At 40.8% G+C, this 24,422-nt stretch overlaps 1 protein-coding gene across 29 annotated transcripts in view; it reads left to right on the plus strand.

Annotated features, from left to right (window-relative positions):
* Positions 1-24,422, plus strand: part of DTNA (dystrobrevin alpha) — a 355,255-nt gene that overhangs the window by 167,169 nt on the left and 163,664 nt on the right. For all 29 annotated transcript variants that reach the window (XM_053902550.1, XM_053902552.1, XM_053902551.1 and 26 more), the window contains exon 2: positions 950-1,080. The gene's annotated coding sequence lies outside the window, so the exon portion shown is untranslated. The remainder of the gene's footprint in view (positions 1-949; positions 1,081-24,422) is intronic.

Below are 24,422 nucleotides of genomic sequence, written 5' to 3' on the forward strand. Positions count from 1 at the left end.
TATTTTCTACCATTTCCACCCTCCCCACTGCTTTCCTTCATCTTAACATGGGCTTTCCTGAGCTTCAGCTTCCTGCCGCTTCAAGCTGTCCAGCACCTGGGGTGGTAACATCCAGCCTGTAAGTTGGTAAGGAGATGGAGAAAGGGAAGAAGAAAGATTGGTGAGAGAGACTAGCTGATGGCAGATGGTGAGAGAGTGCCTGAGTCACCACCGGGGAATCTTCTGGGAAGTGCCATCTAGAACCTCTCTCTTTTCAGTTATTTTCTGTGAGTTTTCCCAGAAGGCACAAGACGAGAAAATCATTCAGCTTTATGAAGAAATATTAACAGGCAATTTTATGAACTATTTGTTATTTATGTTATCACTACATAACCTAATAAATCATACGGATCATTAAATAATGTCAGGTTGCCCTTGCGGTAGTCTTCTCTTGTAGACATTCTACTTGTGATTGCTCAGGCTTAAACCACTCAAGGAAATGCTCATCTGAGGACTCTGACCTCAGCTCTAATTTCCTTGGCTTTGGTAGAAATTATGGTGACACAATATTCCAGAAAATTACCTACTTGGAAAACACAGAAGATTCCATGCTTTCACATTTCTGGGTTTTTAATCAACTAACAACAGAGAAGCATGTCAGGAGCGCAAGGTTCAAAGCCACTCTCTGTTACTAACCAGCTTCTTAATCTTGGACGGTCACTTCACCCTCCTGGGCCTCACCCTCCTCATCTGTAAAGTGTCTTCTGGCACCAACGTCCATTTTTCTAAATATTTCTTAGAGTAAATGAAAACCAAGATTCTGAGTTTGAGTATTACAAAGCATTACTAGTGTATGAGGGGATTTGAAAAATACTGTATGTTGTAGATCTGCCCATTCTGGCTTCTTGTTTGTAGGAAATATGCAAGTGTAAGTTACCTAGCTAAACAAAAGCATGTTTTCTCATTGCAGATAAATGAAGATTTACCGATCCCTGGATGAAGTGCTCGGAAAGTCTTTAAATGCCATAGTCAACTGCCATTTCAAAGAAGAGAAAATAGATGGTTTTGGAAAGTTCATGCTGTTTCTTCATTGAATTTTAGGTGAGTGCATCTGAAACAAAGACTTTAAGATGGACATTGAACTTTTTCCCCTTAAAGTGCTTCTCTCCTTTGCGTGAAAAGAAAACGGCGTTAAATGTTATCAATGTTCTGTACTGTTAGTGAGGTGCCACACAGTCAAAGACTTGGTTTCTGTGCCTTTTGTGGCTTTGTTACTGTTAGAAATCACCTGAAGTGTGAGGTGTGAGGTACAGATGCCCTAACATTCTTCCTGGTTCCTATGAAGCAAATGCCTCATACTCCATTCTACTCTGAAGGTCATAATCTTTTAAATATACAAAAGTACTTAGTTTCAGAGTAATAAGCCAAAATAAGACAAAACTATGTTCTAAAGGCATAAACTGGGGGAAAATTTCATGATGGTAGTGACAGTTTGACCATTAACAAGTCTGTGTGTGAGAGACAAGGCTAACATTTCACAGGCTGCCCTGGGGAGATTTTATACTGCTTAAATTAAGATAGGACATGGTTTAGGTTAGGTGCAGTTTCTGAACTGCTGTGTATGATTAAGCACACACACGTGCTCACACACATTAAGCTTTGTTTTGCTTGGCCATAAAATGGATGGATACAAATATTTTTTTACATCATCATTCATAACTACCCTTCCGTGCTATGAAAGACAAAGGCTTGCAAATCGGTGCTTTACTATTAGTCTGCAATATGCCATTGTCGTTCATCAGCAGAATGGAAAGGAATGGAGGAATTGAGAGGTGGTCTTATTGAGGAAATTGTGTGGCTTTCCACCTCCTCCTGAGTCCAGCTTTCAAAGTGTGGTTTTATTATCTACTTTGAAGAGTGGCGATTTCCGGAACAGCAGAATAAACCTCTGTTCGCAGTTCTGAATAAAACAATGCAACTGACAGAGCAATGACCACTTTCTAAATCTAATCCTAAAGACACCCATGCTTGCTTCCTTTATCCTTTTTGTTAACGTCAAAGCGAAGGGGCTCATTCTCTCACAATCTTCAGGGTGTGTGAATGTGGTTTATTGAGATTGCGTGTGGAACTAAAATGGTGATTTCGTTTATTTACAAGATGTTTGTTGAAGGCGGTTCCCAGGAGCTAAACTTAGAGCCCTTTGAAAATATCAGTAAATCAACTTGTCTGGTGTAACATTCTGGAGGATAAAATAAAAATGAGAAACGTCTTTACTTAACTCTATTTTCCAGTTTTGCTGGTCTGTGCCTGTTTTTACCTTCTAGTCCATTCCTTCCCTGCTCCTACTCTACTGGTTCCATGGCAGCTGACCCCTATGGGCTGTATTTTCTGCCCTGAGACTCACCCCCTTGTCTCCAGCTTCCCCAGTGACCTTGAACTCTGAGCTCCAGTAGTATCACCTTTTCCCTTTCTCCCTTGAGACCTCGTGGGTGGTAATGCCTTTGGCTTCCTGCTACTGATCTCCAAGTTCATTCACTATCCCCTGTCTAGCTCTCAGTTCTTCCATCATCCAGGTAACCATTTCTCTAGGTTAAATTCCATCTTTTTAAAATATTTAGAGTGTTTTCTCATTTCTGGTTGGATTGAAATTGACCAACAAATCCTTCATTAATGTCTCCCAAAATTATTGGGAAAACAGAGAACAGGGATTCCTTGCTTCTCCCAAGGAAAATGATTCTTAGGAAATGCATTTCAAGTTAAATGTAAAGTTGGGTGGTTTTTCTACACTGAAAAAAATTTAAATTTATTGAAGCCATGTTCTAAGCTGTACAACGTTGTGGCGTTAATCTGCTGCTACTGAGGAAATCATTGTCATATTCTTATTTTACATATCAAATTAATGGGAAGATTTTTAAATTCTCAGGTATGCACCAAATATGATTGTTACTTTTTAAATACTCACATTGCACAGACTTCTCTACAGATGAGAACTGCTCCTTAGGGCCTCTGTCCCATTCCTGCATTCACATTTAAGTCTAGACTTAATCTATTTGATTATGGATGTGACCTTTCTCTTTCAGTAATGATAGTTTGCTACTTAAAGATGCCCTATGATCTGATCATTTCACATCTCCTATATTAAATACTGGCTATATTGGAATGCTAAGTGATCAGATGCCACATTGTGTCTTTTTTTTTTTTTTTTTTGGCAGGTAAACAATTTACCACTGTCTCAACCACCCTACTCTAAAGGGCTTCCTTGATATTACAGTAGCTTTTCACAAAATCACTTCACTTGGTTATTTTAAATGCAAGTACCTTGCCTTTTTCATTTCCTTCTCACTTATTTATGGAGGCATTTTCCTTTTCAGTCTTTTCTCCGAGGTTATCGTGACTGTTAATCTGTCCATTTTAATGTTTTGTGGGTACATTCAAAAGGACATGGTGTTCCTCCTACCAACAATTTTCATCTATTCAAACAATGTTAATGGTAAACCTGCAATGCCTAATTGAGGATCCTTTCAGACAATGTGAAAATGCCATTACAAGCAGAATGACTTGGATCCCTTGATAACCTAAAATTGAGAGGCACAGGGGTGAATAGCTTTGTGGTGTGGTTTAAGCAGTGAATAACTGATGCTCTCAAAACAAACCTTCCTTAGTTTAGTGCAGCACTGAAAGTTCTAATCATTAACATTTCTCTCCAGCTTATGGAAATGAGGCTTTATAAAGCCATATTTAAAAAAAAAACTCTCAGGGAAAGAAATGCATCCATTAATAATGCATACTACATCACACATAAGTCTAATGACTTAGCAAGCCAGAGACTCCTGAGGGAGTGATGCAGAAACTCAGCTTCTGGAGGTTTGGTTCACATAAGTAGGAGGGGACCTATTGAAATAACCTCACTAACTTCATAACGTGGCCTGGTGGGTCAAGGGACACATGTCATAAAAGATAGCTCAGGCTGAACCCCTCCTCATATTGGAGGAAGGGTAGGAGGAGTGGAGGTGTGAGTCCTTACACTAATGAGCAACATTGTCAATGGAGATTTTAAATCACGGCTGCCCAAATAGTTCAGGAAAGTGCTTTAAACAAGATATAGTCAGTAGTATTTCTGCTGAGCCACAAAGTAGGATATTGGAAAAAATCAAATGTGTTTAAAGGCAGAAGTCATCTGTAATCCATCTTGGTATTCCTGGACGCTGGCCCAGCCCTTGGCTCACTGTAGATAACTTCTAAATAAATGGTTGGTGAAGAAAGACTAAGGCCCAAAGCGATGATCCCTAATGCTTACTTGTTCTTACTTTATGCCAAACAATATTCTATATACACGTATATTTCATTTCATGCTTAAACAATCCTATGACATAAGTAATATTATATTTCCTTATTTAAAGATAAGGAAACTAGGGCCCAGGGAGGTTAAATAAACTGCCTGTGGTTAAGTTGGGGGGTAAAAATTCAAATCTGGACAGTCTGGCTTCAGACCCTGAGTACTTAATTATGATGTTCACTGTCTCTCATGTAATATAATCATCAATTAACTTTAAAACACAGAGCAACATTTTTTATTATGAAAAACCTTATGTCATTTCAAAACATGCCCGTGTTAAGAGATCTCGCCCTAATCGTGAATGGCCTCGCTTGCACCACAAATTCTCCCTTTTCAACGTTCCTATTCTCCCTTTTCTTTTAAAACGTGACTGTCTAAATCAACTTCCTAATTTATATTCAAATCTCATTATTTCGATTCTTTAAAGGTTTTATCTGAAATGAGTACTTTAAAAATCTTATTTCTCCTTTTATTTCATTTGCTTCATTGAAGAACATGTAACCTTGAGCAGCAAGTTCCTTGACCTCTCTGAGCCTCGGATCCTTAACCTGAAAAGTTATGTATAAGTTGTTGTGAAGACTAGAAAATAATATCCATAAACAACAAAGCACAGTTCCTGGTACATGGTAGGAGCCCAAGAAACAGTAGCCAATATGATCTAATACACTAGGGCCACTCCAGTATCACAGCTGGTGCTGGGGGCACCATCAACAAAATCTATTTCGTATATTCCTTAGCAAGTTATAATATTTATAATATAAATATAATATATAATATATATAGTAATATTTCGTGTATTCCTTAGCAAGCAGACCTCTTGAGTCTCAAGGCCTACTGTTGTCCCTCATCGGTTGGTCTTTGCCAGCATAGGAATCACGTGATCTGCCCTCTCTAAGCCACACTCTCTGAGCCTTTACTTTTGCTCATGCTGGTTTTTCTGCCTGGACTCTCCCGTCACCCACACTCCTCTCCACATCCCCCTGACCCACATGCACACATGCACTCTCCAGTGACTTGCAACACCCCAGTCATCTTTGGAGACACATCACAGCTGTTGCTGTTACTATTTCAGTTAAGTCATTGATGACCTCCTCCTGGGTCAACAGATCATCGTCGGTCCTTCTCAGAATTCACGTAGCCCTTTGAGCCATTACCAGGAGATCAGCTCCAATTGTAGACGGTAGAGAGAACAGCGATCTCATTCAGTCACTCACAGCCTCTTGTCATTTCTCACGTTGCCTGTCTGTTTTCCCTCCAAATTTTTCTTCAGGGACAAATGCCAAGTTTTTTCTTTATCTTTGATTCGCCTATACCAAGCTCACAGTGGTTTCATTTCTGGTTTTGAATGAAGTCTGGAGGGTCGTTATTTTGAGATATGCTTCGGTGCTTCCAGTGTGGTAAAGATCGTAACACTTCATCCAGCATTACAAGCAAAGGGTGAGCTCCCTTAGGGGAAAGGGGACCTTACAGAGGTGTGCCAAGCACCAATCCAGAGACTCCATGAACATTATCTTACCTAACTTCATATTATCCTCTCAAATTAGCTATTGTTTCCCTTCGTATTCAGATAAGAATAGTAGGGTTCCAAGAGTGTAGGTAACTTGCCGATGTCACATTTCTGCTAAGTGGCAGAATGAGAATGTTAAGCCGTATCTTTCCACTGCAGCACACTACCTCACTAAAAAAGCTTTGCAATTTAATCCTATAAGAATATGTATATAAGATAATGCTAGAATTTTCCATTTAAAATACTTCCTGAGGAATAAGCTATTTTTAAGTCTCCAGATCTTTTTCTCATTGGCAAATAAGTTTCTGTTTAGGTTGATGCCAAAATTAGCAATATTTCTGTTCAACAAGAGTTTCAACGATACAGCACCTTGTGGTTCTGAGACTGTGCAAAAACCTCATGTATTGATGTGAGCGTAAGCTTGGAGATGATGTCTAATGCTGTCGACTGATAGAATTTTAGGGCTATGCATTATATAGAATCACCACCAGTGCTGGGGGCTTTTTAAGGCAAGGATTTCTGTCTCTCTTTTTTCTCTTTAAAAATATTTATGAAATGAATATTTGTAATTAATTATAAAAAATTTGTTTTGGATACAAAGTTAATCATTCTGTAGACATAATGACATGCTTAGCACTTCTTAAGAGGGTACATAAACGTGTTCTGAATTTTTCTAAAAATCACACTATTCAATTATCATGTATAAGAAAAATAATTGGTATGAATAAAACTCAAAATTTGCAAACAGCAATCTTCTGACTTCATTTTAATTGCAAATATCGGTATCCATAGAGAAGGGTTTCTTCCATTGGTGAAAATTTTTGACGATGCTTAGGCCACATTTATACCTATAATGATCATTCGCTCATTTGCTCTTTAAGAATATATTACACATCTCTTAATGTTTCCTGGCTCTGTGCTAGGCACCTGGGAGCCTGAGATAAATAAGGCATAATTATTTCAGGTAATATTCTACTTTGATTTGCCATCGATTATGTCTTAAGATCACAGAATTTAAGCATCAGAAAGGATATTTCTGATTATTTCACCTAGACCCCTCTCTTAGTCCATTCAAGCCTCTATAACAAAATGCCAAAGACTGGGTAGGTTATAAAGAATGGAAATTGCTCACAATTCTGCAGGCTGGGAAGTACATTAGGGCACCGGTGTGGTCTCATTCTGATGAGGGCCCATTTCCTGGTTCAAAGCAGGCACTTGCTGTCTGTGTCCTCACATGCAGAAGGGGCTAGGGAGCTCTGTCAGGCCTTCTTTATAATCCCACTCATGAGAGCTCCACCCTCATGACCCAATCAACCCCACAGTCCCCTCCCACATTCTGATACCATCACACTGGGCATTAGGATTTCAACATATGAATTTCAGGGCCACGTAGCAACTCCTAATTTTACATTTGAGGAAGTTGAGGCCAAGAGGTTAAGTAGTACCCCCCAAATGAGCAGCAAAGTTGCAACGAGGACCTATTTGAGTCTCCTACCACCAAACTCCTGTCCATCATACAACAAATGAGCCAGTATTTCTATACTCTTGATCTTATTTTCCTCCAGGAGAAGTTTCTAGGTGTAAGAAAAGACTCAGAAAACAAGGTTGATTTGGTTTTATTCACAAGACAAAGAAGTAGATTTACCATTCATCAAGTATTTATTGAGAACTATCAGGAGCTTTCCTAGGTGTTGGACATATGGCTGAGCAAAACCAGAAATGTCTTCCTGGCTCACATCCTGCGTATTGTCTGGTGTGCACGTGTGTGAAGCCGGAGCACAAAAGCCATAAACGGCCCTTTACCGGGAATACCAAAATAGTCCAGGTGCTGACAGGCATAATGTGATGCTAAAAATGGCAACTAAAGTGATTGCAACGTACTCGTTTCTTAGAAAAATGTAAAATAGTGCCATCTATAAATACCCCGTATATTAAAACAGAAAGAGACAGGCCTGTGTCTTTGGTCTACTACTGTTATGTGGATAACTTGTTAATATTCCAAAGTGAGAAAGAGTTTATATATAAAAAATATATATATATTTATATATAAATATATTTGTTTATATATTTAATATATATAATATAATATATATACTTACATATATTCTATAATATATATACTTATATATATTCTATATATATTCTATAAATATATATTATATATATATTATATATATACTTATATATTCTTAAATATAGAATATATATATACTTAATATATATAAATATATAAAAAAAACTAAGACTTCTATTCACAGCTCCCGGTTATGGCCCTGCCTGTTGAGTTCTCTCTTTTGTGTGCTGATTTCCCCTTTAATTTCCCAGAAGAGTTTGCAGAATGCTATTTACCATATGTAAGCAGGATTTTTAAAACCACGATCATCACAAGAATGGATGGAACAATGCTTTCCTATCAAAAACTAAGGGTTATGGTGTGTTTACAAAAGTTCATCGTAATGTGCTTTAATGTTAGTGCATTCGTGTGAGTGACAGCTTATGGTTTGCGCTTGTATTTTAACCATCAATTGATTTTTGTAACTTTTAGAACCTGACTTTTAAATCTGTACAGTTTATTTCAGGAAAATATTACACAGTGTATCTGATAGTTTCAAATGATCAAAGATAGATGAATAATGTAGCTCTCTTTTCTGTCATTCCTTACAATTCCATAACAGTAGGCTGGAATTTTTTCTGTGTTTATGTGTGCGTATCATACTATTCTTCCAATTGTAGTTGCATAGATAAGTAGGGTGGCTGTCTTTTTCTAAGAGCATGTTTTTATTATTACACCACCTTTTCCTAATATATATGAACAACTGTAGTATCACATGGTTTCCCTTCCGAAGTTGAATTTCTTCCCAGAGTAGTAGCATCCACGAAAGGCACATTTGAAGATAAAAAAGCCTCATCACCAGATAAGACTACATTCTTCCCAATTCAGCCACTGCAAATGAGCCTCTCATGACCTCAATTCAGTAGAGTTCTGTTTTATCCGGCACGGATACAGCCCCGCTCAGTTCACACACCTCCTACGTGGCCAACAGTGCCGCCGTGAGTAACACAAAGCACGCCCCCACCTGAGTCGCTGGCACGTCCCCACGGCACTTTGAATTCTCCTTGGGCAAGGAACACTGGCAGACCTTAAGTACAGTGGTAAAATTATCCCGATATAAAACCCTTCCCCTTCTCTCCTAGATTCTCCCTTCCCACCGTACAAGGAGTGAAAGGGCCTAAGAAGCAGGGCTTACAGATTCCTGTCCTAAACACAGTTCTTAACAGGGATTTCTCCATCTCCTAAAGAGGACTCCTTTGAGGTTTTCCATATCCGCCAGCTCTGAGGCTATTGTGTGTACAGGTGCACCTGTAAGCATGAAAGCTTCTCGGTAAGGTATTATTAATCCACTTTCTGATAAATAGTGAAGTTCCCCATATTTTGTCTTACATAATAACAAAGATAATAGTCCAGTGCAGCTCATGATTGCCTTCTCATTCGGATATTCAGATCCTTTCCATACTCACGCATAGAGTTCATGCTTAATGTATACTAACTGCAGGAAGCTGTGGTTGCCTAGTAACCAGTGGAGGTGTGTCCGAGGGGCTAAAGAACATAAATGAATAACGGAAACACTGACATTACTTTCAGCCGGGTGACCTAAGGCTTAATTCAGCACTCGCCATTCCAGACATTTCTAATGGGCTGGCGAAACAGTAGCTTTCTCAGAAGTAGCTCATTAAATCATAAAAATGAAAATTAGCATTTAATATGATGTTCTTCTAGATGGTCTGATAGGGGAAAGGAGAATGACTGGAAAAGCAACAAGACCAGAGCCTAACGTCTTTGATACACTTTTTACAGAATACAGAATGAAATGTCTGCTAGGACTCACTTTCTCAAACAGCTTTTTCTAAATGTTTAGATTCTGTTTGATCAGTTTTGGAAGGAAAATATTTCAGTGTTTATTCAATTCTTTGGTAGTATTACCTTTTTCAAGTTGAAGTTTTTAAGGATTCTGAAACAGGGATTCTTTCCCTTTTATTTTATTTTTTTCAGTTTATTTATTTTGAGAGGGGGAGGCAGGGGCAGAGAGAGAGGGAGAGAAAGAATCCCAAGTAGGCTCCATAATGCAGAGCCCAATGCAGGGTTCGAACCCACGAACCATGAGATCGCAAACCTGAGCCTTAGTCAGATGCTTGATTGACTGAGCCACCCAAGCACCCCTGAAAGGCCAATGTTTTAAAAAGCAATGTAGAAGTGGGGCACCTGGGTGGCTCAGTGTGTTGGGCATCTGACTTCAGCTCAGGTCATGATCTCATGGTTCTTGGGTTTGAACCTCACATTGGGCTCTGTGCTGACAGCTCTCTGTGCGTCTCTCTCGGCCCATCCCCTGCTCACTCTCTCTCTCTCAAAAAATAAATAAACATTTATAAAAAAAAATTTTTAAAGAAATGTAGAAGCAAAGGGAAACTGGGTAGACTTAAGAGCACGTTTAGCTGGATGGTGAAATCAACCCACAAAATAAAAAATTCCTGCCTGATGCCTTCTGAAGAAAACACAACCAGCAAATCAAAGTGCATCCTTATAATGCCATTCTGTTCTAACTGGGTTACTTGGTTGTAAGCCTGGGATTCCAAACACCCAGGATGAAATGTGGCCCCTTCATTAAATATTTTACTCAAGAAAAGGAGGAGGGGGACATTACATTTTTCGTGAAAATAGTAATGACCGTCCTATTGAGTTGGAAGCGAGATGGGTATGAGTGCTTAAGGAGGAAAATAAGATAACAAAGGAATGCCAGTGTTGGAAAGTGATTCCACTGTCAGATCCCACCCTCACAACGTATTTCAACCTCCCTTGCCCATAGAGAGGAAAATTTGAAGAAGCACACCAGACAAGACACACAGGCTTCAGTGCTCGGAAAAAAAATAGTTTTTTACTGAAGTAGGAAAAATGTTATTACTCATAACCAAATCGTTTGTGTGGCCTCTACCCCACATCGAGGCAAGGCAGAAAATCATCATCCACTGTTATTAAGAGATGTGCAAAGACCTGCCATTTGACTCTGAAGCAGTGGTTCTCAATCGTGGGCAATTTTGCCCCCCACGGAACATTTGGTGATATTGGTAGACATTTGTATTGTCATGTCTCAGGGATGGAGGAGGTGTGGAATGCTATTAGCCTCTAGTGAGTAGAAGTCACGATTCTGCTTAACATCCTACGGTGCTCAGAATAGTCTCCTAAAGGAGAGAATTTACCTGTCCCAAAGTGTCAGTAGCATCCAGGTTGAGAACCCCTGCTCTGAAATATTAAGAACCACAGTGATTCATAGCAGGCTCCACATTAGGTTGTCTTTATACGTTAGCTACTTATTCTTCACGGCCGCTTTGTTAGGTAGGTGCGACTCTTACCCTTATTTTTAGACGATGAAATCGAGGTTTGGGGGGTTAAGTAACTTGCTCAAGGCCATGCAGTCAGCAGGTAGTGGATTTTGAATTCAAAGTAGATGAGGCTCCAAAGATCAGCTCCTGTCAGGTCACTATGCTCCTCGATCCAAAACTACCTGCATCAGCTGCCTCCTGTGTTGTCTGAAACTCTGCATCTCCAGAGGGTCCCCGTTAGAATGCATATGTGTCATCGGAGCAGGCTGACAGGGTAGTTCATCACAGCCCGTTTGTCCCCTGTCAACGTCCAGAGTGAGTGACTGGGTTCTAGGAACTTGTGTTGGCTAAGAGATGACAGTGTTTGAAGGGGACAGAGTCTTCCTGAAAAAGGAAATTTCACTTTAAAACGTCCCTCTTTGGAAGGTGACATTAGTGGGGAAGATGGGATTTCAGGTCAGGGCATAGAGTGTAAAAAGGACCAAATTGTGCACCAAACGTTTGATTGTATGAAACAGAGATGCCTGAGTAGCAAGCAGTCTCCTCACACTGAGGGCGATGGGGTGACAAGCTGATTTCTCCTGTCAGAGAAGCCCTCTCTCCTGCTCATTGCCTGCCCCTTGGGGAGTCTGAACTACCCCAAGAGCAAGGGCAGCAGTTGGGCATAGGCAGTGCAGAATCCCCAGGGAATGTGGACAATCACAAAACAGGAAGCAGACAATTCACTTTAGCCAACACATGCAGAAAAAGAAGGCCATCGTCTGTAGCATGTAAAAAGAAAACAAAGACCTGTTTTCAGAGAATGGTTTTGCTTCTCCACTTATAATTCCCTTGACCTGGTCCTTCACACAGTCTAGCATCTGCTGCTTTTCTATGCTTCCGGTGATAGCACGCTGAGCCCGGCAACCTCTTCAGGCTCTTCTTGGGAGCTGACTCACCACTCAACCTGTGCCCCAGCCACATGGAACCTTTTGCCATTTCCTTGTCCATCAACTTTTTCTCTTCTCCCCATGAGCCTCTTGTTTGAGTAAAGAGACTTTTCCCGGAAACCCCCTGTATTCGTTTCCAACGGACATTATAACAAATGATTGCAAACTTGGTGGCTTGAAATAATAGAAATTTATTCTCTCATAGTTTCTAAAATAGAGAATTCTGAAATCAAGATGTTGGCAGGGCCATGCTCCCTCTAAAGATTCTAGGGAAGAGTCCTTCCTTGCCTCTTCCTAACTTTGGTGGCTCCAGGGATCGTTGACTTCCTTAGCTTGTATCTGCATCACTCAAATCTCTGTCCCAATCTTCCGATGGCTTTCTCTGGGTGTGTCTTTCTCCTTGTCCTCTCCTCTTATCAGGGCCCACGCTAACCAGTAGGATCTCCTCTTGCTCCTTAATTAATTACATCTGCAAAGACTATTTCCAAATAAGGTCACATTCTGAGTTTCTTGGTGACCATGAAGTTTTTAGGGCCACTACTTGTATTAGGAGCTATAATACGATATATAGAGAAGGAGATTTTTTTATAAGGGATTGGTTCACACAATTATGGAGTCTGGGAAGCCCCTGTGTCTGCAACCCAAAGGCCTGAGAAGCCGGAGAGCTAATGAAGTAAGTTTCAGTCTGAGTCTGAAGGCAGGAGAAGACCAATGTCCCAGCCCCAAGACCATCAGGCAGAGAGCACATTCTCTCTTGCTCCGCATTTTGTTCTTTTCAAACATTCAACGTTGGGAAGGGCAATCCGCTTTACTAAATCTACCCATTCAAATGTTAACCTCATCCAGAAACACCCTCATAGACACATCCAGAATAATGTTTAATGAAATATCTGGGCAACCATGGCCCAGTCAAATTGACACGTAAAATGAACCCTCGCACTACTCAATCCACTACACCCCCCCCCCCCCAGCAGCTTTTCCTTTATGTTTTACTGGCACCGCTGACAAGGTGATTGCAATAGCAGTGATTGACTTTGACCCTTCCTCGTGACCTATGGTGGAAGTACAGATAACAATTCCACCAGCAAAGAAAAATGGATATTAGGTAAGCAACAAATCCGTTATATTTCCATGTATTTCTCTTTTGTGAAGTAGACGCTTTTGTATTAGTTTATGCCTTGTATTTGCAAGTGACAAAAAAAAATGAAAACTCACTCAGGCCAGCTTAACAAAATAGGAATGGTCAGGCTGCAAATAAGGGCAGTTCAGAGGCTCAAAGGATCTTGTGGTCAGGACCTTGTTTCTTTCCGCCTTTCTCGGCTGTTTTCCTCTGGTGTTGAATTAATACTTAAGGAAGCTCTATCAATGCAGTGATGAAGAAAGCCACCAGTACCTCCCACCATACAAAATCTAGATCACAGGATTAGAGCTTAGATCTGTTTCCTACAGAACTTTCATTGGTGCTGCTTAGGTGCTTTATTCTTGATAATTTCAGTATACCCGTGGATGATCCAATCAATACCTTCCTCATATCCAGAAATAAATCCCTCCATTTGACCTCAGCCATCTACTTCTCTGAACCACTTGCACCATCAGAAAAGAAAGCAAGATATCTCGCTCTCCAAACACCATATCCTCCCCCTCCAGCTTGTTCTGATCTCCGCACTTGCAACTCTTTGTGTTCGTTACAAAGTCTTTTTGTCCTTATTCTTTCTCACTATCAAACAACCACCTTGTGTTTTTACTTCCCTCCTTGCCTGGTTAGATTCCATGGTCCGTTGCCTTTTATGTACCTTCACCTCCCTGCATGTTTTTCCTACCGTCTATTCGCCAGGCAACAGCCAAGCCAAGTAGATGAACCCACTTACCTGCCTTTCCTGTACTTTCACCTACTTGGCTGAGCTTTGTCAAAGAAAGCCACGCGACTGAGCATCCTAGAGTCATGATCACGACGTCAGATGTGCTCGCAACATTCCGTGGCAGTCCTACTATTTCAGTAGTCCGCTCATTCTACTCTCCACAATGACTAGCTCATTATTTCTCCCCTTGCATCAAAGCCTTCTCCCCATTCCTCATTCTGAGCTAGCAACCTTGCTTTTGACTTCATTGAGATGACAGAAGCCACTAGAAAGGAACTCCCTCTTTCCATGCCCAAATGTACACACATACCCTCATCTGCATCCTTCTCCCTTCACGTCACAGAAGAATTAATTTCTGCACTTTTACTCTGTATCTGGTCCCCCTTTACCCTCTTAGGACTGTGCACATGCAGTCAGCCATTTTCTCTCCCATGTCATCAGTCTGTCTGCCCTTAGCGGACCGCTGTTTTCTGCATGTAAATATTTTCTAGAGTCTCCTGTATTTGAAACATCCCCTTGATTTCATGTTTCCTTTCATTTGCTGCCCTACTTCTGCTCCCCTACAGATCCAGCTTTCTCAAAAACAAAAACTGGTTTACCCAGTCTGAGTCCACATCCTCACCTCCCATTCTTCTGTCCCTCACCCTTTCATGAAAAGGGGTTTTATTGAGGTCTTCATTATCTCCCTATTCTAAAGCTAATGAATGCTTTTCCCATTCTCATCTTACTCAGCCTCTCAGTAGCTTTCAACTCAAAGACCACCCCTTCATTCCTGAAGAACTCCCCTTCAGCTTCCATAGAAACACACTCACAAGGATTTCCTCTTACCTCCCCAAACCTCTGTCTTGGAGAGGAGTCTTGGGCACGTTTCTCCATGGATGTTTTCCCCTGGCTTTACAGAAGTCTCTTGCACCTACAGCTGTCACATGTACATCTCCATTCAGGCCCTGTCTTTACGGCTTCAAGCAGATATAGACACAGCTTATGTGACATTACTGAGGCAGTGCCTCAGAAACATTTCAAATTCAGCACTTTGCCTTGCTTACCCATTGTCGCATTCCCGCAACAAGCTCCTGTAGCCAACTTCTGCATTGTCGTAAATGGCACCTCCATTTATTTCTGAATGCTGGGAGTTTTTCTTTCCACTCTTTTTTTTAATGTTTATTTATCTTTGAGAGAGAGAGAGCAGGAGCACAAGAGCGTGCAGAGGAGGGTCAGAGAGAGAGAAAGACATAGTATCCAAAGCAGACTTCCCCTCCCACGCCCCACCCCCCACCCCTCTGCCATCAGCAAAAAGCCCAACATGGGGCTCTGTCTCAGGAACCATGAGATCATGAGCTGAAATCAAGAGTAATTCACTTAACCCACTGAGCCACCCAAGCACCCCTTCTTTCCATTCTATTCTCACTCGTCCTCCCTCATTCAGTCTGTACTGAGGTCCTGTCAATTCTGTCTCCATAATATATTTCAAACATGTACACTTCTCAGTGTCTCCACCGGTGGCATTTTAGTTCAGAATCCACAGTTGGCCCTCAGACTGGCTGCTCTTTAAATACTCTTGCCCCTCTCCTGTCCGTTCTCCACCCCATAGCCAGGACACTCCTGTAAAAAATAAAAGTTGGATTATGTTCCTCTCATGTTTGAAATCCTTCAAACCTCCCCACTGCACTTAGAATAAATTTTAGAATCCCTCAAATCCTTGGTCTGCCAACGTCTGCATGCCATGACCCTCTGCCCTTTATGCATAGCGCTCCAAACACACTGGTCTCCTTGTGTTCCTTGAGCACACTGGGCTCTCTCCCCTCTCAGAGACCTCACACATACTCACCCCTTTGCTTCAAAGACTCCTCCCCATTCTTCGCAGGTGTCATCTCAAATACCACTTTCTCAGGAAGTCTGTTCTTTCTTTAGACCCCATTCCAAGCATGGACACAGACTTAATTACTCACTGTGAAGCTAAGGGCAATTCTCAAAGCTTTCCTAAAATCTTGATGATAACAGAGCTATTATAACTCAGAATATTTAAAATTAGTCATCAGCATCATTATTCCTTAGACCATAGTCATACCGTTCAAAAGGGATCCCATATTGGCTGTTTCCTCCTGGGCCACCATGTTTTAGAACCTGGTTCCCCTACAGGTAGGAATTCCCTCTGACCTGGACCTTGCTCCCCGTGTCCAGAACGTCAACACCCATCCTCCCTGGATCTAGTCCCCAAACCCTTCTTATTCCGGTTAACAACTCACAGTCTTTCAGCTATACAACTCATAGTGAAGGGAGCATTTTCCTCTGTCTCACAGGATGACCTAATTTATCTTCCTTCATCCCTCTCTTGTAGACTAGTTTATATATAAACATAAGCCCCTTGAAGTTTATCCCCAAAAAAATAAAAAATAAAAAGAGCATTCTTCCTCAAAGGTAGTCATGAGGCCTGTAGCCTCCTTTAGAATATGGAAAATGTTGCAGTTTTAAAACTAACAATCTAGGGGTTCCTGGGTGGCTCAACTGTCCGACTCTTTGTTTCAGCTCAGGTCATTGTCCCGGGGTTGTGGGATTGAGCCTCGCATTGGGCTCCTTGCTGAGCGTGGAGCCTGCTTGAGATTTCTTTCTCCCTCTTCCTCTGTCCTTCTCCCCCGCTCATATGCTCTGTCTCTCAAAAAAAAGAAAAAAAGAAAAAAGGTAGCAATCCGTTTTATTCTCTCTTGTTTTGCATTTTTGTTTTTTACCATTCTCAAAGTGTGTTTCTGTGTATTTTTAATTTGATTAAGTTTTTTATTTTAATTCCAGTCTAGTTCACATACAGCGTTATATTAGAGTCAGGTGTACAATGTAGCGATTCAATAATTCTATACATGGCTCCGTGCTCACCGTGATAAGTGTCCTCTTTAATCCCCACCACCGATTTCACCTATCTGACAATCCATTTTAAAATGAAGCTACATAGGTACTTAGAAACAGATATGAATAGATAAATTCAAAACTATTACTTGTGGCCAGTGGGGTTATAAGTGATTAGAAAATATTTTTGATTACTCTCATTTTTTAATCGGCCTACAATGTTTATCAAAGATATCATAGAGCCTGAATAGATGAACAAATAGAGTTGTTCTTACACTTTGCATATTAGTGCCACAAGTGTGATCGTATGGGTGGGCAATGCAAGCCACAGAATCTGATGTATGACTGAAGGTTTCTGTCTTCTCAATGTGTGTGTATAGGAACATATGAACACAGAATTGTGTCTCCACTGGGAGGTCAAGTGCCGTTACCTGTATAATGAACGTGAGTGGCGATTCATCTGTGATGAACAAAGTAGGAGCTGAGGCCTCTCGGCCTTGTGTTACTTACACGCCCTGGTTTTGTTATCATGTCAGGGGTCCTTTCTGATGTCTCACCTGGCGAACACATAGCGTGGTGCCTTCCGTAAACAAATGAAGACCACCTGCTCACCATTACTTATGCGCAGATAGCCTTTCACATGCGTAAAGTGCCTCCCTGGCCGGCTTTTATGCGACTTCCCTTCCTGCTCATTGTTCCCCCCTTGTATGATGGTTTCTCCAGTTTCTCCATTTCACATGTCACCGAGAGGCTCTAAACCGAATGCAGTGGCCTGATGGAGAATTACCCAGTGTGAAGTATGGAGAAGGATAATGCCTCCCAGGTTGACTCCAGTGAACTCCCTGGTGTCACGTTCCAGAACCTCGGAGATGTTAGGTGATCTCTACTGATGGAGTGTTTACCACCACAGACACCCAGGAGGGTCCAAAGCACCCAATATCTTTATATTGTGGGTCAATTTATGTAAGGCGTGTTTAGCTATCAAATGAAACTTTATCATTCATTCCGATCATGAAATTCATGTAGGTATATACAATGACATTTCAGACACTGCTTTGTCAACTTGTCTTCACTTATTCAGACAACTTTCTCAATTGTGTATTTCTTCAGTATTCTTTTATGAAAAAAAAAAAAAACTATTTATTTTGAGAGAGAGCCCATGAGCAGGGGAGGGGCAGAAAGAGAGGGAGAGAGACATAGTCCCAAGCAGCCTCCATGCTGTCAGCTCAGAGCCGAATATGGGGCTTGATCTCAGGAACCGTGAGATGACGATGTGAGCAAAAATCAAGAGTCAAGACACTTAACGGACCGAGCCACTCAGGCGCTCCTCGTCAGTATTCTTTTTCTCTTACCCCCTGGATAATTGTGCTATATGTTCTCTTTAACCACATATATTTTTACTTTTATCTTTCCCCCTAAGTCACCTTGTATCCTTTTCCAACTGTTTAATCTATTTTTCCTTAATAATTTCTTCTCCTATAGTCTTGCCTTTAATTATTCTCCTAACTTGCTCCATGTTATAATACCCTTTATTTTCATCAAAGTTGGCATCGATAATGAACTTTTATTGAGTGCCCACAAGGTGCATGACATGGCATTTGCTTCCCAGTCTCTCCATCTCATTACCTACGATTTATACACACATACTACTGTAGAGACAGCTACTACCCCTCCCCCCGCACCCCTCACCTTGCCACCAACTAATTACTTATCCTTTCTGAGGAGCGCATAACAAAGGAAGGGAGAAACTCAGTAACTTATCACTCCTCTGTCTAATCTTGGTCACTGAACATGCTCTTAGGTACATCAGGCATCCGTCCATGGAGCTTTTGGCATGTATACCGCGCAGATATAGCCCTAGTACCCAAGCACAAAGCAAAAGCATCTGGGAAAATACACCTACTATCCGAACATCAACCGCTTTCCAAGCTTGGGGCACACTGAATGGATGATTTCCCCCCCTAAATGTTCTGCCTAAACGGACCTAATTAAATTATCTATCTACTCTCAAGTCAGTTAATTATATTTTTTTCATATATTGTATCTACGGCTATATTTTCTTTATCCATATTCTTATCTCCCCTTCTAGGCTGTAGGCTATTTATATTTCTCCCGCCTACATCTATACAATATGGGCTTTTAGAAGACACTTAATTAAAATTTATTGAATTAGAATAAGTCATCTTATTTTAGAATAAGTCAGGCGGAAGAGACCAAGAAGTAATAATCTTGTGTAACTGTGTATTCAGATTAAGAAAATGAATTCTTTCAAGAGTGACTTCTCGGGAATATGCCGGTTTCTTTGACTTCATGAGTAGACCTGATTTTCAGAAATGTCCTCCTCTCTTCCCTCGAACTGAGAAAGAATATATTCTGTCAAACGAAGACGTCATCGTGGCACTGCAAACACGCCTGGCTTTACAGGATATGGGATTGTCACAGAGGGTGACCAGACAAGTACTCAGTCCTCTGCTCCTACAAGTTCCCTGACAGTCTGCCACTCAAACCCCACAGATCTTCTGGTTTCCCCACTGAATACAAGGACAGAAAAGAACTCGGAGTCTATCAAAGAACTCTGCCTGATTTTATATCAACTCAAACTCAGAGCATCCTGACCTCACAACTCTCTTGGAACCTTTTTCCATTTTGTTCTCCTCAGGACAGATTTTGACCTGAGCGAATATTTGCTTCTTCTCAGTATCCACTCTGTTTTGCTGTCAGTGGAAGGGGGCTGTAGAGATGCTGCCACGCTGATTGCCTCTGACCAAACAACAACAACAACGGCAACAACAACAAAACTGTGTTACCTGCCTCCAAGTAACTCCCGGTCCTGCCTTGGACCCTGGAGCACATTTGTGGAGTTTCACAGAGGATGCCAAACTGGAACTGGGAAGGGGCCCCTCAGACATGAATTTAGAGTCAGCAGGGCGATATTACAAACAGCAAAGTCAGGGCATCTGGGTGGCTCAGTCGGTTGAGCCTCCAACTTCAGCTTAGGTCATGATCTTGTGGTTCATGAGTTCGAGCTCGCATTGAGCTCTGGGCTGACAGTGCAGAGCCTGGAGCCTGCTTTGTATTCTGTGTCTCCCCCACCCCCCGCCCCTCTTGCCCCTCCCCTGCTCGTGCTCTCTCTTTATCAAAAATATATAATAAATAAACATTTTTTTAATCTTAAAAGCACAGTGAACACATGGCAGGACTTTGAGACCGTTATTTCACCTGTTTCCTCATCAATAAAGTCTGTATTACACTGAATTATAGGTATGAGTCCTCTAATTCTAACATTCTATGCTTAGATTTTCTAATTTAAACTCAATAATTCCCACTCCCACACAGGAATCTGTTCTAAGGAAATAACCCAAGGTATAATCAAAAACTTACATACAAAGATGTATCACTTATAAAAAGAAACCGGGAAAAGACTAAATATTTATTTCACAATGAGGGATGGCTAAGTGAATTCTGACATATCCAAATAGTAGAATTTTATGCAACTATTAAAAAATATTTTCAAATAATGTATAATAGCACAGTATGTTTATTTTACATGTCTTTCTTTAGGTGAAAGAAAGCTATAGTCAAAATCATCCAAGATTGTTAGTATATAAAAATTAAGAAATGCATCAAAATGTCAATATCAGTTACCTCGGATAAATAAATTATATGTGCTTTTGATGTGATTTCGTAAATCTGTATTCCTCAACTTCTCTACATTGGACTTGTAATATTACCTTTCAGTGAGAAAATGGGCACGTCATGTCAGGTTTTATTATTTATTATTATTTTATTCTTAGGTTTAAAAACCAAGTATGTTTTTCACTAAGGAAGAATCCAGATGTATTCTTGAATTTTGAAAAGATTAAAAATACAAAAACAGAAATTTGGGAATAAATTTCCATATGTGAATAGGGCAAAATGATTCAGGGTTCACAATTAGTTATCTGTGGGATCTGTATCCATCAATTTCACAGTGCTATTTAAAACCAGATACTTATTTATAGCCCCGTTAATACAATTCAAAAGAGGAGTGCATGTTTTGAAAACATCTTCAGGGTAAAATAGAATATCTTGATATTGAGTTATATAAACTGAGATGCCTTGCAATAGCCTTGTTCTTTCATAAGAAATTTTCATGAGTAGAATAGATACTAATCCGATTAATATTTTTTAGGTCAGCTGCTCAAAGCAGCTGGAGAAACTATGTGCCTGCAAAAATTGTTCAATAGATCGCAATCTTTTTTGTTGTTGCTGTGAACGAGTTTTCTTATTTGATTTAAACCAGCGCCCTAACAATAAAGCTCTTTGTGGTATTCTAAACTAAATAACAATTTGAAAATGTGACCTGAAAAAATGGACTTTGCAGGGGTTCAAATTGTTTTGTCTTGTTTTGATTTCATTGACATTAGCAGCCAGTTGTTTTTTGGGTTTTTTTTTTTGGGGGGGGGGTGTTTCTTTTTTTTTTTTTTTTTGGTAGCCATCCTGTTGAATTCAAGCATGTGACCTCTGAGCCCATGTTGTTACCTCGAGTTCGTGGGAAATTAGGTGCCCTCATGTCTGAAGAGACAGCAGTGAGGCAAACAACCCTGTAAGCTCTCTCCCAGGTCTGTGCATCCAAGGCTTGGCTCATCTTTCTCATAATTCTGAAGCATTATGTCTCGAAACTGTTTCCCCCGGGTGTTAAGATTCTTCATATGAAATTAGGTGGGTCATCCCAGCACAGATTACGTTACAAATTTTGTTCACACTGAACAAGAGGTTAATCTTAACATTGGCAAAAGGGGATTTCAAACTTTGTGAAACCAAATATATTGGCATCATATTTCCTGAATGCTTAAGAGAGAGAATCAAACAAGTTGCTTGACATCTGACAAAGGATGTGTGCTCATCATAGTTAATCCCTAGGAGGGGTCTACATTGACTAGATAAATGATATGCTCTTCAGTTGACAAAATGAAGAATGGTGGGATGCATAAGCAATCTGTAGGAGGGAAAAAGACACAAGGTGAAGACTCCCAAAGAAATGAGTACAAGCAGTGAAAGCGTTTCTATTGAGCCAGCCACACATGAGAATAATTATGAATTATTCAGATTGCGGTTCTATGAGTCTTTCCTTCATCAGCTGCCCTGACAAGGATTAAGGGGCTCTGACTTTCCAGTGGATATGCTTCTTGCCTTTTCGTCTATTCTGCCTCACTTCCACGCTTTGTAGGACTGTGTCATGACGAGTCACCACCCTGAAGGATTTTTCAGAGTTGCAGCAGTGCTGGAGCTGTTTTAATAATCTCTACTGATTTGCTATAGGTCTTGCTTTTAATGATAGAGAAATCTTGTGATGTGCAACATGCATTTTATTCTTTATAGCAACTTCCTGCCATGGAAGTTTTTTCTCTGCCACAGGTTTTGTTTTTCTTGTTGTCGTTTTCTTTTTCTTTTTTTCTTTTTTTAACCCCTGGTGGCTTCTTTGCACTAGAAGGCTTCAAAGGGATTTTAATGCTACTATTCCTATGCAATTGGCTTTGGTGCCTGGCAATTTCCTGAGTTAGATGACTGCGGAGAAAAGCAACTAAAAGTCTGTAGTGGCGAGCAGTTTACAGCCCTTGTTACTGATCAAGGTGACCTTTTAAAGGCTGTTAAGCTAACATTGGTACGTTGTTAAAAACGTGGTCTCTGTATGTAATTTCTATTCTGAGGCTCTTTCTGATGACAATTCTTTTTAAAAAGTTTTAGGGGCGCCTGGGTGGCTCAGTCGGTTAAGCGTCCGACTTTGGCTCAGGTCATGATCTCACGGTCTGTGAGTTCGAGCCCCATGTTGGACTCTGTGCTGACAGCTCAGAGCCTGGAGCCTGCCTCGGATTCTGTGTCTCCCTCTCTCTCTCTGCCCCTCCCCTGCTCATGCTCTGTCTCTCTCTGTCTCAAAAATAAATAAAAATATTAAAAAAATAAATAAAATGTTAAAAAATTAAAAAGTTTTAAAAAGTTTTTTTTTAATCAACTACCAACTTTAATACTCTTTCCACAGTTACTTCACATTGGGAATATGTAAAACCTTTTGGCTGGTCATCATCTCCTCTAGATAGTTTGTAAGCGGGAGCAGGCAATCCTGGCTAGTTACCTGAAATGGTCTCTGTATTATGCTGTGTCACTACTCATATTATAAAGCGTATCATTGAAAATGTGTATCTGGTTGAAAATGACAGTTTTATCATCAAGGGAAAGTCAGGTGTCAATGAGCTTTCTTGTCCCTTTTGTTCAAAACTCATAAACATTTTTGCTAAATAACCCTAGCGATAATATATTGAGCACTTAACTGTGTTTCAAGCTCAGTGCTTGGTAATTTCCTTGGACCATCTCATTTAATCCTTTTTCATAACTTTTGAAAGTAGAAATTTTACATAAGAGTAACCAAGGTTTAGAGAGGTTAAATAATCTATCCAAGATCACAAAGCCAGTCTGGGTAAGAACCGATTTTAAAACCACATCTGAGTAACTCAGTGGTTGCTACTCTTGCCTCCCTCCCTGTGCAGCGTGGGATAGTAAGGAAAAGCCTGAGCAAACCCCCCCTCAGGGGCTTAACCACAGCAGAGAATGCTGTGAACACAGTCCTGGAGGAGTTGAGGTTTCCTCCACTGTGCTGACATAAAGCATTCATTCCCTGCTTTATTCATTCAAGAAATAGCCACCGAGCCCGACATTATGCCAAACTCTTTGCTGGTTCCATGGTATGAAGAGATAAATAAGGCAACATTCCCCTTCTTAGGCGAGTCCATGTCTAAAGAGAGAGAATAGATATGTAAACAAATTATTATGGAATTTGAGCTAAATCTGGAAAGTAAGCAAAGCTGTGGAAGCAGGGGATTGGCCATGCATGACCCGAGGGACAGAATAGCTGCTCGCCTGATGGTGGAGAGAGCACCAGCTGTGAAGGATGTCCATGGTGGGAGGGAGGGACCACAGCTGTGGCCAGGTGAAGCCTGTCACCCAGGCCTCCCATCAGGCGTCCTTAAAGCACATGCGAATAAACTGAAGGTGGTTCCTTAAATATTAATTGCATAGCCATGGGCTTGGGGGTCCCAGGATTCTTCAGAGTTGCAACTGTCCCAAGTCCAAACTTCTACTCTTAATATGGAACCCCCAAGTATGCTTTGGTTGATTCTATCAGGCTGTGTCACCACAGATCCAAATCTGTGATCATTTAAAATAGGAGGGGCGCCTGGGTGGCTCAGTATGTTAAGCATCCAACTTTTTATTTTGGCTCAGGTCATGATCTCACAGGTCGTGGGCTCAAGCCCCCTCCCCGCCCCTGCCGCCCCCCATCGGGCTCTGCACTGACAGTTGCTTGGGATTCTCTCACTCTCCTCTCTCTGCCCCTCCCCCACTTGTGCTGTCTCTGTCTCTCTCAAAATAAATAAATAAATAAACTTAAATAAATAAATAAAACAGAACTGGGACTTAATCTGTTTAAATAATGGCTAACCACAGGGTTTGATGAAAAAGAAGTTGAAGAATTTTGCCTCCCACCTCTGAACTGTGATTAGAAGTTTGCTCTAGGAAAATCCTTTGAGACTAGCCCTTCCTATACTGATGCAGTGTTTTCAACA

Source organism: Panthera pardus, unplaced genomic scaffold, assembly GCF_024362965.1.
Source record: "Panthera pardus isolate Hobbes unplaced genomic scaffold, ASM2436296v1 HiC_scaffold_15, whole genome shotgun sequence".
NCBI classification, from domain to species: Eukaryota; Metazoa; Chordata; class Mammalia; order Carnivora; family Felidae; genus Panthera; species Panthera pardus.